Below are 18,208 nucleotides of genomic sequence, written 5' to 3' on the forward strand. Positions count from 1 at the left end.
TCTAGTAAGTACCGTTAATGAGAAGCCCTCATTAGCCAGGATAAACATGGGAAGCCCCCACCAGTAATATGAACACAAGGTTTGGGAAGCCCCCACCTTTAGTACACACTAGTATGGGAAGCCCCCACTAGCTATACTTATGCATGTTATGAACTTACTTTCTGTGAACTCGCTCAACTAGTTTGTTGATTATTTGCTGCATGCCTTGCAGGACCTTAGGTACTTTATGGAGCTTGCACAAGGAAGGAGCAGGTCGTTGTGGCAGATGGATCATGAACATTATTGAACTTATAACTTAATTTGGGTTTACTTTATGTTGCTTCCGCTACTTAAACAGTATTTGATTTTTGAACATCAATCATGTCATGGTGACTTACATTAACTACTTCTAATATTAATTGCTATGGTTTGATATGATTGATGGCTTGATCCTGGTCATGTCACGCTCCCAAGCGGTGGTACTCCGCGGGTGCATTTTGGGGGTGTGACAGATTGGTATCAGAGCCATTGGTTATAGAGAACTTGGTTTTAATATGGGAAAACGTTTTTATTAAAACCGGACTATAACCAGAACAGTGCTCTCAACGATCCACAACGACGCTTCGCTCCACGTGCAAGACTCGACATCCTAGGTAATAAGGTTATGTTTATTGCCTGTTTGCTAGAATTGCTTAGAACTTTGCTCGCTTTACGCTTAGATACACATGATACCATAGCATGAGAAACCCTACGTGCTTACACTTTTCTGTCATCGCCCTACTCGCGAACCATTCTTACGTATACTACATGTTACTATGAAGATCATGTCTGGACGAATCAACATGACACAAGCCCAGCTAGAGGCTCTCGTTCAAGCTCAAGTTGCTGCGGCAGTTGCAGCAGCTCAAGCAGGTAGTATATCCTGCAGTATAGGCACACACTAGGATCTTTAGATCCTACATTAACTCTCGTATTTAACTCTCGTCCTATTCGTACACAATAGGTCAACCAGCGCAGCAAGTTTGCACTTTTAAGAACTTCATGGACTGTCGTCCAAACTCTTTCAGTGGCACAGAGGGGGCAGTGGGACTCCTCCATTGGTTTGAAAAGTTAGAATCAGTATTCGAAATGTGCGAGTGCCCTGAGGCTCGCAAGGTCAAGTTTGCCACCGGTACTTTGGAAGGGATAGCACTGACTTGCTGGAACGCCCAAGTCCAGATCTTAGGGTTGGCAGCTGCTAACGCCACCCCATGGAACGATTTCAAGGAACTCATCAAGCGTGAGTACTGTACGCGTGAAGATATTCACAAGCTGGAAAACGAGCTGTACAACTTGAAAATGATTGGATCGGAAATCGAAGCGTACACTAAACGGTCGAATGAGCTGGCCGTTCTGTGTCCTACTATGGTGGACCCTCCATATAAGCGCATTGAGTTGTATCTCAAGGGATTGGCGCCAGAAATTCAGAGCCATGTAACGTCGGCTAACCTCGAAAACATCCAGGAAATCCAACGCCTCGCTCACCGTATCACCGATCAGGCAGTGGATCAGAATAAACTGCCCAAGCGTGTTAATGCTACTGCTAACGTCACCACCTCGGTTACTCCTGCTACATCTGGTGACAGTAAAAGAAAGTGGGATGGAGATTCCAGCAGGGGTTCCGCGACTGTTCAGCCACAAGCTCAGCAACAGAAGATTGACCACTATCAGAGTCCTAGCCAGCAATCCTCTGGTAGTCACAGACAGAGGAGATATCAGGGTAGTCAACCTAGGTGCCACAACTGCAACAGGCATCACCACGGCCCGTGTAACAAGGGTCGTTGTCAAAGGTGTCTTAAGATGGGGCACGAGGCTAAAGACTGTAGGAGCCCTCGTCCTGCAAATCAGAATCAGCAGCCTCAGCAACCAGCTCCACAGAACCAGAATCAGCAGCAGCAGCCACAGCGTGGAAACCGGGGATGTTTCCAGTGTGGGGCTGAAGGTCACTTCAAACGCGATTGTCCTCAGTTGAACCAGAATCGCAACAACAACCAGGGCAACGGCAACAACAACGGTGGAAACAACAACAACAACGGTAATGAAGCTCGTGGTCGTGCATTCGTACTAGGTCGGGGCGACGCAGTGAACGATCCCAACGTGGTTATGGGTAAGTTTCTCCTCGACAATATTTATGTTACTGTTTTATTTGATTCGGGTGCGGATACAAGCTATATGTCTGTGAAAATGTGTCAACTGCTAAAACGTGCACCAACACTTTTACCCACCAAGCATGTAGTAGAGTTAGCTAACGGTAAAAGTCTAGAAGCCACGCACGTAGTTCAAGGTTGTAATCTTATCTTAGCTGGTCAAGCCTTCTCTATTGATCTCATTCCCATAGTTTTGGGTAGCTTCGACGTCGTGATTGGGATGGATTGGTTATCCCAACACCAGGCAGAAATCTTATGCAGCGAGAAGATTATTCGCATTCCTCGTTCTGGTCAGGAACCTCTAGAAGTTCAAGGCGACAAGAGTGGTGCAGTGGTTGGCATCATCTCTTTCTTGAAGGCTCAGAAATGCTTACGAAAGGGGCACACTGCCATTCTGGCACTCGTTACAGACGCATCAGCAAAAGAAAAGAAATTGGAGGATATTCCAATTGTACGTGATTACCCTCAGGTGTTTCCTGAAGACTTGCCTGGTTTACCGCCTCATCGACAGGTCGAATTCCAAATCGAGCTCGCTCCAGGGGCAGCACCCATAGCTCGTGCACCATATCGTCTAGCTCCATCAGAATTGGAGGAACTGTCAAAGCAACTGCAAGAACTCTTGGAAAAGGGTTTCATTCGTCCAAGCTCTTCGCCTTGGGGAGCTCCGGTACTCTTCGTGAAAAAGAAAGACGGTACGTTCCGGATGTGCATCGACTACCGTGAACTCAACAAGGTGACGGTGAAGAACTGTTATCCTCTTCCACGCATAGACGACTTATTCGACCAGTTGCAAGGGTCGTGTTACTATTCGAAGATAGACTTGAGGTCTGGGTATCATCAGCTGAGAGTCCGGGATGAGGACGTCTCCAAGACTGCATTCAGAACTCGTTACGGTCACTACGAGTTTCTTGTCATGCCGTTCGGGTTAACGAACGCGCCTGCTGTATTTATGGATCTTATGAACAGGGTGTGCAAACCCTATCTAGACAAGTTCGTCATAGTATTCGTCTTATTTTGGAACTCCTTCGAAAGGAACAGCTGTACGCTAAGCTTTCTAAATGCGACTTCTGGCTTCGTGAAGTCCACTTCTTAGGCCATGTAGTGAACAGGGATGGGATCCATGTCGATCCATCCAAGGTAGATTCGATCAGGAACTGGCCTGCACCGCGTACGCCGACAGAAATACGCCAATTCTTGGGTCTGGCAGGTTACTATAGACGGTTTATCAAGGATTTCTCAAAGATTGCTCAGCCGCTTACATTACTAACACAGAAGGGTGTTACCTATCGCTGGGGAGAGCCCCAGGAGACTGCTTTTCAGCACCTAAAGGATAGACTTTGCAGTGCACCTATCCTCTCTTTGCCAGAGGGCACAGATGACTTCGTGGTTTATTGTGATGCATCCATTCGGGGACTTGGATGTGTGTTAATGCAGCGCGACAAGGTCATCGCTTATGCCTCTCGTCAACTCAAGGTTCATGAACGCAACTACACGACGCACGATTTAGAGCTGGGAGCTGTTGTTTTTGCGCTTAAGATATGGCGACACTACCTGTACGGTACCAGGTGCACGATTTACACCGATCACAGGAGTCTCGAGCATATTCTTAAGCAAAAGGATTTGAATATGCGTCAACGACGATGGGTCGAGTTACTTAACGACTATGAATGCGCTATCAAGTACCATCCAGGCAAAGCTAATGTTGTGGCTGACGCCCTTAGTCGAAAGGACACTTTACCACGGCGCGTGCGAGCGCTACAGCTTACGATTCAGTCTAGCCTTCCTGCTCAGATACGAGCTGCTCAGATAGAAGCACTGAAGCCCGAAAACGTCAAGGCTGAAGCCTTACGCGGCTCACGACAGCAGATGGAACAGAAGGCAGACGGCGCCTACTATGTAACGGGGCGTATTTGGGTCCCACTTTATGGCGGTCTACGCGAACTTGTAATGGATGAAGCTCACAAGTCTCGCTATTCGGTACATCCAGGGTCGGATAAAATGTACCACGATATCAGCACTACTTATTGGTGGCCTAGTATGAAGGCCCACATCGCTACGTACGTTGGAAAATGCTTGACCTGTGCGAGAGTCAAGGTTGAATATCAGAAACCAGCTGGCCTACTTCAGCAGCCTAAGATACCTCAATGGAAATGGGAAGAAATTTCCATGGATTTCGTTACAGGCCTACCTAGATCCCAGCGTGGGAACGATACAATATGGGTCATAGTGGATCGACTCACCAAGTCTGCACATTTCCTACCTATAAAGGAAACGGATAAGTTCTCCACTCTCGCAGACGTCTATCTTAAAGAAGTTGTCTCGAGGCACGGGGTGCCCACATCTATCATTTCGGATCGCGATGCACGATTCACGTCAGAGCTATGGCAAGCGATGCATAAATCTTTCGGCTCAAGGTTAGACATGAGCACAGCATATCATCCTCAGACGGATGGGCAGTCTGAGCGAACGATCCAAACACTTGAAGACATGCTTCGGGCATGCGTCATCGATTTCGGCAACGGCTGGGAAAAGCATCTCCCTTTGGTGGAGTTTTCTTACAATAATAGTTATCACACCAGCATTCAAGCCGCTCCATTCGAGGCATTGTACGGGCGTAAATGCCGGTCACCCCTCTGCTGGGCAGAGGTGGGGGATAGTCAGATCACGGGTCCAGAGATTGTAGTGGACGCCACAGAAAAGATTGCACAGATACGACAACGCATGGCGGCAGCACGCGACCGTCAGAAAGCCTACGCGGACAAGCGTAGAAAACCATTGGAATTTGAGGTCGGGGACCGGGTTTTATTGAAAGTCTCACCCTGGAAGGGTGTGGTACGTTTTGGCAAACGGGGCAAACTAAATCCGCGGTACGTCGGACCATTCGAAATTATAGAAAAGATTGGCAAGGTAGCCTACAAGTTGAACCTACCAGCTGAACTCGGGGCAGTTCACAATGTCTTTCATGTATCGAACTTAAAGAAGTGCCTATCAGATGAAAACCTCATCATTCCTTTTAAGGAACTCACTATCGATGAACGGTTGCAGTTCGTCGAGGAACCAGTAGAAATCACGGACCGAGATGTGAAGGTCCTTAAACACAAGAGAATCCCTCTTGTCCGAGTTCGTTGGAACTCCAAACGTGGCCCAGAGTACACCTGGGAACGCGAAGACAGGATGACAGAAAAGTACCCCCAGTTATTCGAAACCAATGCTACCACTACTGAGGCTGAAGCTACTACTTCGGAATTTCGGGACGAAATTCCAGATCAACGGGGGAAGGATGTGACACCCCAGGAAAACCAGTGAACCATTGAACTTACCTAGCTTCCTCAGTGAGTGCATACCAAAATTTCGGGACGAAATTTCCAATTAGTTGGGGATAATGTGACAACTCGAACTTTAGACTTACTTTGTGTAACGTTACGTGTCTACGTGATACCATGATTTAATGAATGTTTTATTATTATGTGCATATGTGTATGTATTACGTGGTATGTATGTATGTTGTGAATGTACACGAACCGAGTACACAAGCTCATTTGGGCTATACCTTGCTTTCGGATCAATGAGTAGCCGAGTGGGCTCGGCCCACTTCCCTTTTCACGCAAACAAACATCTTAGAGGGGGGTTATTCCCTCATTTGTTTTTCAACTCTCACAACACCCACAAACCCTAACTATCTCTCTCTTTTGCTCGAACTTGACGGCAAGGCACAAGAGGATCACTCTCCCTCTCTTTGATTCCAACCGGTTAGTGCACATTGTTATTTGACTGTATAGGATGATGTTATGATCTATGCGTTTACATGATGTTTATAGATGATTCTTGTGCATTGCATGATGTAATTCGGGTGATGATAGTATGATCGATTGTGATTAAGAACCGGCTTACATGTGTGTTTTGTTATAAATCAAATGTTAATATGTGGTTCGGATTGTTAACGTGTTCATACGGATCGGATGAGACTCGATGTAATCTGTTGTTATGCTATATGATTCGGATGGTAACTTGTGGATGTGCTAAGTATTGGGCTAGGTAATTAATCACGGTTACATGTTCATATAAATAGATTACTGTTCATATGAATGCTGTTCATGTTGATTCGATGTTCTTGAATGGTTATAATTAACTGTTGATAAATTTCTGTGATTGATCTGATTTCGAAACTGCCTTAGATGTTTGCTAGAATCACGGATAAGTCAATGCAGGAATTATGGAAACCAGTTACACACACGGTTGCGACTCGGCATCACTCGTTGCGAGTCAGAACCCCACTCGAGACCACGAACAGCACAAGCCGGAACCACGGTTGCGAGTCCCGTTGCGACTCGTAACCAAACCATGATGAACCGAGACCACCTGTTGCGACTCGTGTCCAACTGTTACGACTCGAGATTCCCGTTGCGACTCGTAACCCCGTTGCGAGTCGAGATCATCCTTTGCACATACCACTGTTTTGGGTCTTCGCTGTCACGAGCCCAATCAGTTGGGCCCAATGATTTGATTTGTGGACTGTTTATTAATGGACTTGTATGCGTTTACTATTTGGGCCGATTGAGAATCTTGACTGTTTGGTTAATTGGGCCGGGTTATGATTGGGCCGAACGCTTAGATTGTTTGTTGGATTGCTGATACGTGTACGTGTTTGCCATGACTATACGTGATTACTTATGTGATAGCATACGTACAATGCTTGGACCGAATCTGACTTATGTGGTAACCCTGTTAGGACGTGGTTGACCACCCTTAGTTCACGAGTCTTTATTTGTGTATCTGCCGAGCAAACCAAGGTGAGTTCACACAGCCAAGGCATGGGATTCCCGGGTTGGGAATTGGGTTGGATATGTTATTGTAAAAGGAGTTACTCGTACTTACGCATATACCAGACTATAGACCATCGTCCTCAGGTTAGTCAGGACACGTTACGTAAAGCCTACGTAACCCAGATCATTTGCCATATGTCTCCCGGGTCGGGAAGGACACGTTACGTAAAGCCTACGTAACCCAATACCATCCACTGGCTTCCAGGTCGGAAGGCCACGCTGCGTAAAGCCTACGTAGCCCCCACGCGTACCACTGTCCTCGGGGAAGGGCACGTCACGTAAAGCCTACGTGACCCTGTACGTTTTCCTGTTCTCGGTAAAGAAGAACACATGGTCGGAAGTTAGTCTAGTAAGTACCGTTAATGAGAAGCCCTCATTAGCCAGGATAAACATGGGAAGCCCCCACCAGTAATATGAACACAAGGTTTGGGAAGCCCCCACCTTTAGTACACACTAGTATGGGAAGCCCCCACTAGCTATACTTATGCATGTTATGAACTTACTTTCTGTGAACTCGCTCAACTAGTTTGTTGATTATTTGCTGCATGCCTTGCAGGACCTTAGGTACTTTATGGAGCTTGCACAAGGAAGGAGCAGGTCGTTGTGGCAGATGGATCATGAACATTATTGAACTTATAACTTAATTTGGGTTTACTTTATGTTGCTTCCGCTACTTAAACAGTATTTGATTTTTGAACATCAATCATGTCATGGTGACTTACATTAACTACTTCTAATATTAATTGCTATGGTTTGATATGATTGATGGCTTGATCCTGGTCATGTCACGCTCCCAAGCGGTGGTACTCCGCGGGTGGATTTTGGGGGTGTGACAGCATATTTAGCGAAACTCTCATCAGACAGGTGCAAGAAACGGCCTCGAATCTGTTTTAACCACGTCGGCTTTCCATCCTCTTGGCATGCCTTAACCATGGCACCCGCAGCCTTCGGATCCAAGACATTTAACAAGTTGTATCCAACTGCAAAAGAAAAGGGAATAAGGAAGAACACACAAAAAACAAAATAATTCGAATATACTTTAGAAAAATTACATACATTTGCCTTGGTAACCATAAACAGGAACACCCAAGGGCTTCTTCGGAAACCACAACAGACTCATCCCAGCACCAACCAAAGCCATCTCCTCCAACTGCGAAATGGCAGTAGCCTTATGTGTTACTTTCTTGTACCAGTCCTGTTCAGCAAAACCCACCAAAACATCTATCTTCGGGATCCCTTCACCACCGACCGGTAATGCATATCCATAGGAATAGCACCGCGACGAATGTAGAAAAACTTCTGTTTCCAATCGTCTCTTTAGAGGAACGGAACAAACAGGAGTAACACCCGTCCGGGAGTCGAAAGAATAAAAACCATTGGTGTAAGTAACACTGTAGAAGACGTTGAACATTTCAAACGTCGGATCAACACGGTTGGCTCTACAAACAAATTCAAAGTGAGTAACACGGGGAAGCCCAATCGCGTTAATCTGAGAAATATGGAGCCCATAGTTCCTCAACACCGAAGCAGTAAACTTGGTAATCGGAAGCCTGAAGTTGCCCTCCCGGAAAAACGCAGCATATAAAGTCAAGTAGCCCGTAGGTGCATCCATGGCAGTGGAACCAGCAGTCGGATACTGGGCTCCCCATTCAGGACGAAAACCCATCTCCCTCACCAAGTTGTGGAACTCTTCTTCTTTCCACCCTATCACTGCCTGGTCAGGGCCAGGGGGAGCCTTCCCTTTATTCTTTCTCTTCTTCTGGGAAGGATTCGCCCCAGACATGATCAAAGAAAAACAGAAGGTTAAGACGAAAATGCTTGAGAAAAAGAAGGGAAAAAGATGAAGGAGTGGGAGAGAACACCAAATTTCAAATTTTGAAAAGTGAAGAAAGAGGAGGAAACCGCCATGTATTTATACCCATCGCATTTAATGCGATGGGTAGTGGGCCGTCAGGAAGCCAGAAGGACATCCAATGGGGAAGAAACACGTCAGATGAAAGAGAAACCGTCACCTCTTTTTCCGGGAACGTGGACGGCACACGCCTGACAATGTGGAGAAAAGCAACTGACACACTGAAAAAGGCGTCTGTTCACCTCCGATAAGACAGGGACACTAGACAGTCACATCAGTTGTTTCCCCCCCAAGACAACAAAGCTTCCTGCAGAAGAAACCAACAAGTGCCATGCGTCATGCGCCATGCGTCCATTTGGTTCAACTTTTACAAGTTGCCAAAACCCATGCGTCATGCATCCACTTGGCTCAACTTTTACAAAGCACATGCGCCATGCGTCCATTTGGCTCAACTTTTACAAGTTGCCAAAACCCATGCGTCGTGCGTCCAGTTGGCTCAACTTTTACAAGTTGCCAAAAACCATGCGCCGTGCGTCCAGTTGGCTCAAATTTTACAAGTTGCCAAAACCCATGCGTCGTGCGTCCAGTTGGCTCAACTTTTATAAGTTGCCAAAACACATGCGCCGTGCGTCCATTTGGCTCAACTTTTGCAAATTCCCAACACGCCGCGCGCCATGCAACCATTGCCATAAAAACGCGCATAACAAACATCAACCTTAACAACCACTACCCTTATAAGTCCAGAATCCCTCCTAGACGAACAACTCAACTAGAAGGCACACTGGACTGGGGAGACTTGAAGAGGTATGGTCCCAATTCCTCGCCTACATGGCAAGGACCACACCACTTTTTTATACTACATGGCGCCTACATCAGCAAGGTAATCCAGAAGCTTCTGGAAGACGTCAAGGTGGCACCAAGGATGCTCCATCCGACAAGAAGGACAACACGTGTCACCAGACATTGAACACCATGTAAGCCTGCAACAAATCAAGGAGCAGCCCGACAACGTCAGTACGACGTCTCCAAAATGAACAAATGTAAGAGCGCCACGTGTACCACTACCCTGGTCATGGCAGAGGAGACCAAGAGGATATTCCCCTTGGTCGGACAGCTGGCGCGCAACCACAGCTGGCACAGCTGCTCCTCCCTCCTTCACCCTCCGGCTATAAATAGGACCCTTCATCATTCAGGTTGATCCATCTTGCTCTCTATACTCACACACTCAACACACACTGTTTATTCCTCCTCAGAACAGTACTTATTCTCACGCCGGAGCCTGGTTAAGAGGGAAACCCCCATATTCCCCTCTTAACGAGACTAATGGTGTTATTGTTTTGCAGGACCCAGGTCATTTTCGCGAGTTAGAAAGGAGATTGAACCCACAGGAGAAACAACCCCACAGATTAACCATAGTGTTATTCTGTGTTTCATCAGGTGCCCTTTGTTTCTTTCTGGATCTGTAAGCGATGGAAACCCTAACTTAGAATGATGAGGAAGCGAACGTATGAAGGGGAGTCCGGCTCCGATTCCGATTCCACCAAGACCGATGTTGTCGCCGCCCTTGAAAACGACCTCAATATATTTGAAAAGGAATCCAAGGTACTGTCACCCACAATTTCCATCACTTACGATTGCTTGATTGATTCTAAACCCTAACCCTAATTCTTACAGATTCCTGTAGACCTGGACTGGCATGTATATTCATCGACAGATACTCATATCCTCTGGTAAATTTCTTTTCCAATGACTTATGATAAGTTTAATGATGTTGTAGACGATGGTTTTCTTATTTTTTAGCATCCTTTTTAATTATAAAGGATAAATATAATGGATTTGATTGATTATTCAATCCGCCCATCTTGCACCTCTAATTATTCTTGGAGTTTTCTACTTGTAGTGATATTAATGCTGGCCTTTTCAATTCTTTTGGTTTCAGTCGAACAGAGTTCCTTTTAACTTGACGCCAGAGATGATTCACAAGGTATATTCATCATAATTTCAAAATATATTTTGTGGAAACTTAGATGAAGGATGACAAAGTTTTAAGATTTGGTCCTTTTATGTTGGCATTGGATGTTTCAGAGTCTACTAACTATTTCCTTTGTCAGTCTGTGTGTTACCGTCATGGCGTTTGGCGAGGAGATGGCCATGTCGGAGGGCACCACGGTGGAACATCGTCACATGTTCGTGCATGGGAGAGCACGGAAGGCTGGCTAGAGGGCGCATCGCGGCATTAGAGAAGAGCTATGTGGTAGAGGGCAAGGTTGGCTATGATGTTTTGTGGATCGATTCAAAGGTTTGACTTTAAAGTTGTTTAATTTTGGAAAATTGGTTTGCAAAAGCTTAGTTTTTTCAACAATTACTGCAAAGTGAGAAATGTAGCCTAAATTGATAATAGTTTTCATGCTAGAGCAGGCTTCTAGGACTGGGAGACGGCAGAAGTAGCATTGACCAAATAAGTCAAACACACATCTTTTTTGTGAGTTTGTGTAATGATATGAGTATTATAATCATTAGACAGAAGAGTCAGTGATTACCGATTTAGTCATCGAGATTATGGTTGTGAATTGGATTGTTGTAGCCTTTATGCATTTATATGATTTCATATGGTGTTAATAGTCTGTGACTTCACACTGACTTTCTGAACTATCAAAATTTGCTAACATCAAGTCATATTTTGAGACCAGGATGTTGTTTTACGGATTAGGATCAAAAACAAAGGATCCTAATTGTAAGAAGTGTAAGAAGGATTTATAGAGTGACAAGTGTTGAATAACCTAAAAAAACCCACTACACAAAAAACCCCACTACAAACAAAAAAAAAAAACCTTAAACATCCACCACCACCAAAAACCTAAACCCCCCCCCCCCCCAAAAAAAAATTTTTTTTTGCCGAGGGTTTTTGGGTGGTGGTGGGGGTGGGGGTTTAGTTTTTTTTAGATTTTTTTTAGGTTTTTGGGGGGTGGGGGGTTAGGTTTTTTGGGGTTTTTTTGGTGAGGTATAGTTTTTTTTTTTTTTGCCGGGGGGGGGGGGGGGGGTTAGGTTTTTGGGTGGTGGTGGGGTGGGGTGGGGGTGGGTGTTTAGGTTTTTGGTGGTGATGTAGTGGGTTTCGTTTTAGGTTATTGGACACTTGTCACTCTATAAATCCTTCTTACACTTCTTACAATTAGAAGCCTTTGTAGAATAACTTGACCCGTTGTTTTACTACTTCACTTGAATAAATATAATTTCAGGCTATCTTTTCTTTATATTTGATTGAACTAGTGTTATTCATCATCGCGCGTTGCGCGTTTTACAATGTGTTTTTTGTCGTGTTCCGTATATGATGTATTCGACTCTTTAATATGTGTGAATTGGACTTTATACAATGTACATACATACAATCTGTGTTGAATTGGAGAAAATGTTTCAGTTGAACCAAAATATTATATATTAAGTGGACCCAAAAGATTACATGTCCACATACATACCTAGAAGCAAAAGGACTTTTGCGTTGACCCTTCAAGGCGATTTTCCTTTGTGGCGTTTGCTGCTTTCTTCATCTGTAGTAGAGTGCTTAATTGTCATCCGGAGTTTTTGTATGCATGTGAGCGAAATGGAAGCCGGGTCGTATTAGAATGTCTTATAGGCGTGCTCAAGCTTTTTTGCTGATGTCAAAATCTTCTAATATGTCGATTACAACAAAGAAGAGGATGTCATTGTAGAATTCTGGTGTTAAATCACCAACTGATTCTCGTGACTTATAATCGTGACGTGAGTTCGACATGTAACGTCAAGGTCCCCACCTGTATAATTGTAATTTATCAAATATGTGCTCAATAGTATGGGTGAGTTTGATAACGGGTCAAAACAGGGTTGGATTAAAACATGTGACTTGTCTGGCATTATTTACTAATCTATTTGCCTTTCTTACTTAGGTGTAGAAACCAAATAGCCTTGGTGCATTTAAAACCTAATAAAAAAATATTAAGCATTAATTTTTAGGAATAATTTTAACAGCAGAAACACACCTAACATAGGGTTGAAATTGGCTAATCATTCTCGTAAGAAAATTGATGGTCTTAACACATAGTTGGGTTTTACCTTCTTTGTCATGATGTTTTAGCATTTCTGACTTTTCAACTGCATTTACCATAGGTTGCGTATACTTTAGTACTCTCTTTGCTGGTGATAACTCCAGATAAAAAGTTTGCAACTGCCTATAGTATACCACCACATATGCATTATTCATTTTGTTAAAATTAAATTTATAATTGAAGAAACTTATTATGAGATCGACTTTAGACCGTGGGGTGTGGGTTGGGACGGCGGTTGCCAAGCAACGCTGGCTAGACAACACCGGGCTAGCGTTGGCCATGGTGTTGCCCCGCTTGCGTGGGGATTGAGCCTGGCGGGGGGGGGGGGGGGGATAAAATGAATTTAGCTTTCAATTTTATAAAAAAAAAACCACATGGCGCCCCGTCTGGCCACGCCGCTACCACACCCCACTTTTTTGGGTGTGGACTGGTGGAGCCCACATCTGCCACGTGTCGAGCAATGCCCCCAACCCAAGCCCCTCCACACCCCATAGTCTTAAGGATTTAGGTTTAGTCTATACAAGTGTGGGTCAAACTTGGATACACGTTTAACTTAACGGGCTGTGTTTGAGGTACCCATTTGACCCATTCATTTACTTGTTAGAAATGTGTTTATGTAACAATAACTTAAAACTATTTTGGGTAGTTTTATCCGAAAGTTCAAAATTATTAAAAACAAATAAGCATGATTTAGCATATTTCTTTCAATAAAAATAACTTTTCATGTGTGACATGATATCCGGGTCCATGTCGTGTTCAAGGCAGGTCCGACTCGTCAAAACATGAACACTACTGATTAACATCCCTAAAAAATCACTATTATTTGAAACATTTTAAAAGTTACCGTTAACCTTTTATATCTTATAGTGTTTGTAATTGTAATATATTTCAATGCATATAACAATACTTATATTCACCTTGAGCTAAAATTGTTGATATAGTCCAGGTTGAAGGCCTTGAAAGAAGGACACGTGCTCTAGTGTTGTAGAGGCAAAGAAGGGAGGTGTTGAGGACCCGGACCCGGAGCCAACACAATAGAAGCAACCTTAAACGCCTAAGTTGTTTAATCGTTAGTTTATATGTAGAAAAGTATACAACAAATTTTATTGACCCGTTTGAGATAAAGCACAACCCAAATATGACTCATTCGCAAGTAAAGGCGTCAAGAGTAGGTTTTTTGGGACCGGTATTTTTGGTACCGTTACGGTACCGAGCTCATTCTTATAGGTGATGGCTGAATATGCAGATGATTTAACATTATTATCTTAGTTCAAATAGTAGTAGATTAAGCTTATTGCATCCTAATAACTAAAACCCAAGTCGTGTTCTAAGACGTGTACATGCTTTTAAGCTTAAAATGTGTAGTAATGCAATGATAATAGTGTTATTTTTTGTATATGGGTAAACAATGTGAGGTGTACCAGTCTACCTGTCAGTTGACCAGTGTGTAACATGTTTTGACGTCTCTAAAGGCGGGAATCCAGCAGCGTAGAAGTTGGACTTCTATTGGTGGTATAGCTCCTTCCAGCCTAAGAGTTTATATTTCTTTGTCGTCCATCCTCTGTCACCTGTTTGCAACAGACATTCAACACTGTTAACTGTGCGCAGTAGAGGAAAACCTTATATGAAAGAAGGGAGGTGTTGAGGACCTGGAGCCAACACAATAGAAGCAACCTTAAACTCCTAAGTTGTTTACTCGTTAGTTTATATGTACAAAAGTATACAACAAATTTTATTGACCCGTTTTGAGATAAAGCACAACCCAAATATGACCCATTCGCAAGTAAAGGCGGAAAAAATTACTACGCTACTGGTAATGTATCAGAAACAGAAGCATCAACCTTAAAAAACTTGTCGACATGCATAGGGAAGCTACCACGTCCACTTATCCCAGCCAGTACAATAAGACCATGCGTAGTGGTATCAATTTTGGCGTTTTTCCTCACCAATCACGCCCAAACACGCCCACCCCCTAGGCGTGTTTAAGCGTTTTTTTTTTTTCAAAAAATGGTCCTCCGCGTTATTTAAAAAACGCCTGTGCATGCTTTCTCATTTTTGTCTGTCCAATAAGAATATTCCAAGTAATATTATTTGTTTTATTTTTATTTTTTTAAATAATTGGGTAATCAATCGATGGGGCATTATTGGGCATCGCCCATTTGTGAAAATCGCCCATAATGCCCCTTTGTTGACTGGGATGACACGTGTCGCACAATGCCCATGGGTGGGGGCATTATTCATGTGTACTACTACACATGGTCTAACAGCTTCTGAATCACTGGGCGAATGTTTTTGTTACCTAAATAATAAAAAGTAGTAAATAAGACATACACACCTGCTTTAACCACTTCTGCAACTGCATCTTTTGGTGTTTTGGCATATTTATGAACATCAAATATGGTGGATATTGCATCATAATCTGATGTCATACACCTGAACAAAGTCAAAATATCCAACAAAGCAATCACAATCTCAAGAAAAACACATATAAATATATAATTTCAATGAAACTAGCGGACTTACTGTTGAAAAACCCATTATCAATGAAGTTTAATGGCAGCCCTACCTTCCCTCGAGGATACTCTTTGGATCTCGCCAAGCAACACCTGATTAATTACATTGTACGTAGCAACTATGGATTCAATGTAGAGTATGACTTGTCGGATTACTTGCTAACTAAATGTCAACTTGAATCACAACCTAAAATATCCTCTACAACGCCTGAAAACAACGACAGCAACAAAATCATCAATATTGTACCCGAAACCATAGTTTATTAGACATCATCAGCTAACCAAAACAAAACCAAACACACAAATCAGAAAGAAAAACGAAAAATCAAACGTCAGATAAACAATATTCAACACGCCTTAAAAAAACAAAACCTAAAACAACAAAACGATACGAAAAACAGCATAAACCTAAATGCCTAAAATTTATAGATCACCTGAATCAACTGCATAGGGTTGAAAAAAAAAACTCCTATTCTAACTTGAAGTAGCAACAGAACAACAATATCAACCCTACAACATGACAAATAATTAATCAGTCAACAAATTAGTATACACAACACCAAATTATCAAATGCAATTCAAGAATTCGAAACGCAAAGAACACCGATAAATAATGAAAAAGGAAGACAACAAAGCCTACAAAGAGCCTTTCACATACCTGGCAAGCAACCAACGACCATCGCCGCCATGAGACGCCATTAATGCCGTTCACAAAAGTCGTAGAACACCGAGCTAAAGAAGAGCGAGCTGTGTAACTAAAAGGTAAAGAAACAGAGGAGGAGGTGACGCGCCGTAGGGCCGTGGCGCCGCTGCAACCCCATCAGCTTTCCCTTTCTCTCTTTCTTCCCCCGGAACCCTACAATCCACGAGGGTAGAACTGGAAGAATTATGTTTCAAAACCCATATCGAACTATTCCGAGAACAACTTTTGAAAAATCTAATGCAATGATGGATTCAGGTAAGCAGTCTTGTTATGTCGGGCGGGTTAAGTATTGAGTCAAAATAAATAATCTTTTGAGTATAGGTTAGGCGGTTTGGGCCTGCAAACGTATCTCCTGTCCATTTTTATACTTTTCCAAATAATATACGTGTTAAATGTTAGAAAATTGAAGCTCAAGTGTTTTATATTTTAGGGTGGTGGACCCTGGTGAACTTTTAGCGAAAAGTGAAACGCAAATAAGTGAAGTATCAAATGAAACTTTGGGCCGAAAAGAAATCATGGAGCACATAGATTGGTGGCTCTCTGCTTGTGAGGAGGAGATCTAGCTTAAAGATTATAATCTGGTATTTTTCTTTTCTCAAAACTCACAAAGCAACGGGTCAAACAGTTTAAAAGTCACCCAAAGTGTTTTTCACCGCTCAAAATAATTGAAGAAATATGTTAGTACGCGTATTTGAAAGTCACACTTATTATATTATCTAAAATGAAATTTTGGATGAGGACAGAATAAAGTGTCCTGAGTATTAATTTGTTTTGACCCGTTTGGCCCACACTTTTTTGCCACCTATAGCTTGTGCCCTCATGCTTAAAGTTACTATTTCATGTACAAATTATATGTTTCGGTTTTTTTAGTTCACATTGCTTTTTTGTAGGAACAATACCGATTCGGTGGTGGAAGAAGTGCTCATATAAGTTTAAGACGGGCTGATTGAGCTCGAATTACCAACAAGAAGATTCCATGTATTTACTTTTTCTTTGGTTATAACATGATTTCTTTGGTATGGTTGACTAAAATATTTATGATCAATCGATTGCAGCTATTGTCGATAACTTGATATGTAAAACGGTCACATGGGAAGATGATAAAAATAAGATGTTCCTTTATGATGGGGTGCGTTTTACACGTATACTGCATTATATCACAAAATATTTCATTTTTTTGTTCTTCACATTTTTCTCCTATGGTTTTTTAATAGTTTTAAAAACATTGTTTATAGGCGCGACTGGTAACAACATTGGAGGAATATAAACTTTCGAGAATACGAAAAGAAGAGGAAAAGAAGCGATAAAGGGTAATTTGTAGTAGTTTGTGTCCATATCATTTAACAAAATTTTCATCCTTTCTAAAGGGTATTTTAGACATTCGGTTAAAAAATTAAATAATATAGATTGGGCCAACAAACTTTCTCTATTTTTATAGAAGGCATTTTCACTAAATAAACCAAGAACGGGTTGTGGTTCGTAATAAAATCATAACTAAATCTCATATTAGTTGGGCACCCGCCGCAACGCGCGGGCAATCCATCTAATAGGATTCATCATGATAACAATTTTCATGTTTGTTTTAGCATTCCCTTACAACTATTGGATCCAACCTGAAGGGGTATGGTCCCAGATCTCGCGTCAGCATGGACCGCGAGTGACCATTACCCTTATCAAAACCCCCACTAACTAACAACCTACTTGTGCCCATGCGGGAACGCGTCGACACAAGGGTTGAATCCAATCTGTCTAGTAACAAAGGACTTACATGGAACATGAGAACGGTAGAGTGATGCGACATAGCATCACATCTGGTGTATGAAAACGGAAGTATTCACAGCGATGCGGCATCGCACCGCATCCAGTGAACACTTCTATCAATACAGAAAAGCCTTACCTTAGGCATAGAAGAAGATGAACGTAGCGGTACGGCTGACACCGCACCATGCGGACATTTTCGTCACGACAAGGGATGCAGGCAAGACGACGATGCGGCTAGCACCGCATCTCGCGTATTCCTTGGTCACAAGTAGGAGACGCGGTAACTTCAGATGTTACCGCACGTAGCGATGC

At 43.0% G+C, this 18,208-nt stretch overlaps 2 long non-coding RNA genes across 7 annotated transcripts; one reads left to right on the forward strand and one right to left on the reverse strand.

The window, feature by feature from the left end:
• The first annotated feature begins 10,100 nt into the window (after window positions 1-10,100).
• Window positions 10,101-13,982, forward strand: LOC110882157. Of its 2 annotated transcripts, none has more exons than XR_004869202.1 (5): window positions 10,101-10,442; window positions 10,515-10,570; window positions 10,780-10,824; window positions 10,952-11,139; window positions 13,866-13,982. It is a non-coding gene; the product is annotated as an uncharacterized LOC110882157 (long non-coding RNA). The 2 variants fall into 2 exon arrangements; XR_002560004.2 differs by lacking the exon at window positions 13,866-13,982 and adding an exon at window positions 11,259-11,628 and having other exon boundaries at window positions 10,102-10,442.
• Window positions 12,471-16,496, reverse strand: LOC110885353. 5 transcript variants are annotated; one of them, XR_002562107.2, is made up of 8 exons: window positions 16,091-16,496; window positions 15,867-15,942; window positions 15,486-15,640; window positions 15,255-15,352; window positions 14,349-14,487; window positions 13,837-13,973; window positions 12,927-13,042; window positions 12,471-12,628 (listed from the first exon to the last, which is right to left on the reverse strand). It is a non-coding gene; the product is annotated as an uncharacterized LOC110885353 (long non-coding RNA). The 5 variants fall into 5 exon arrangements; XR_002562104.2 differs by having other exon boundaries at window positions 15,443-15,640; window positions 16,091-16,495; XR_004869201.1 differs by lacking the exon at window positions 12,927-13,042 and having other exon boundaries at window positions 15,443-15,640; window positions 16,091-16,494.
• Between the last annotated feature and the right edge of the window lie 1,712 nt (window positions 16,497-18,208).

This window comes from Helianthus annuus, chromosome 10 (assembly GCF_002127325.2).
Source record: "Helianthus annuus cultivar XRQ/B chromosome 10, HanXRQr2.0-SUNRISE, whole genome shotgun sequence".
Lineage (NCBI taxonomy): Eukaryota > Viridiplantae > Streptophyta > Magnoliopsida > Asterales > Asteraceae > Helianthus > Helianthus annuus.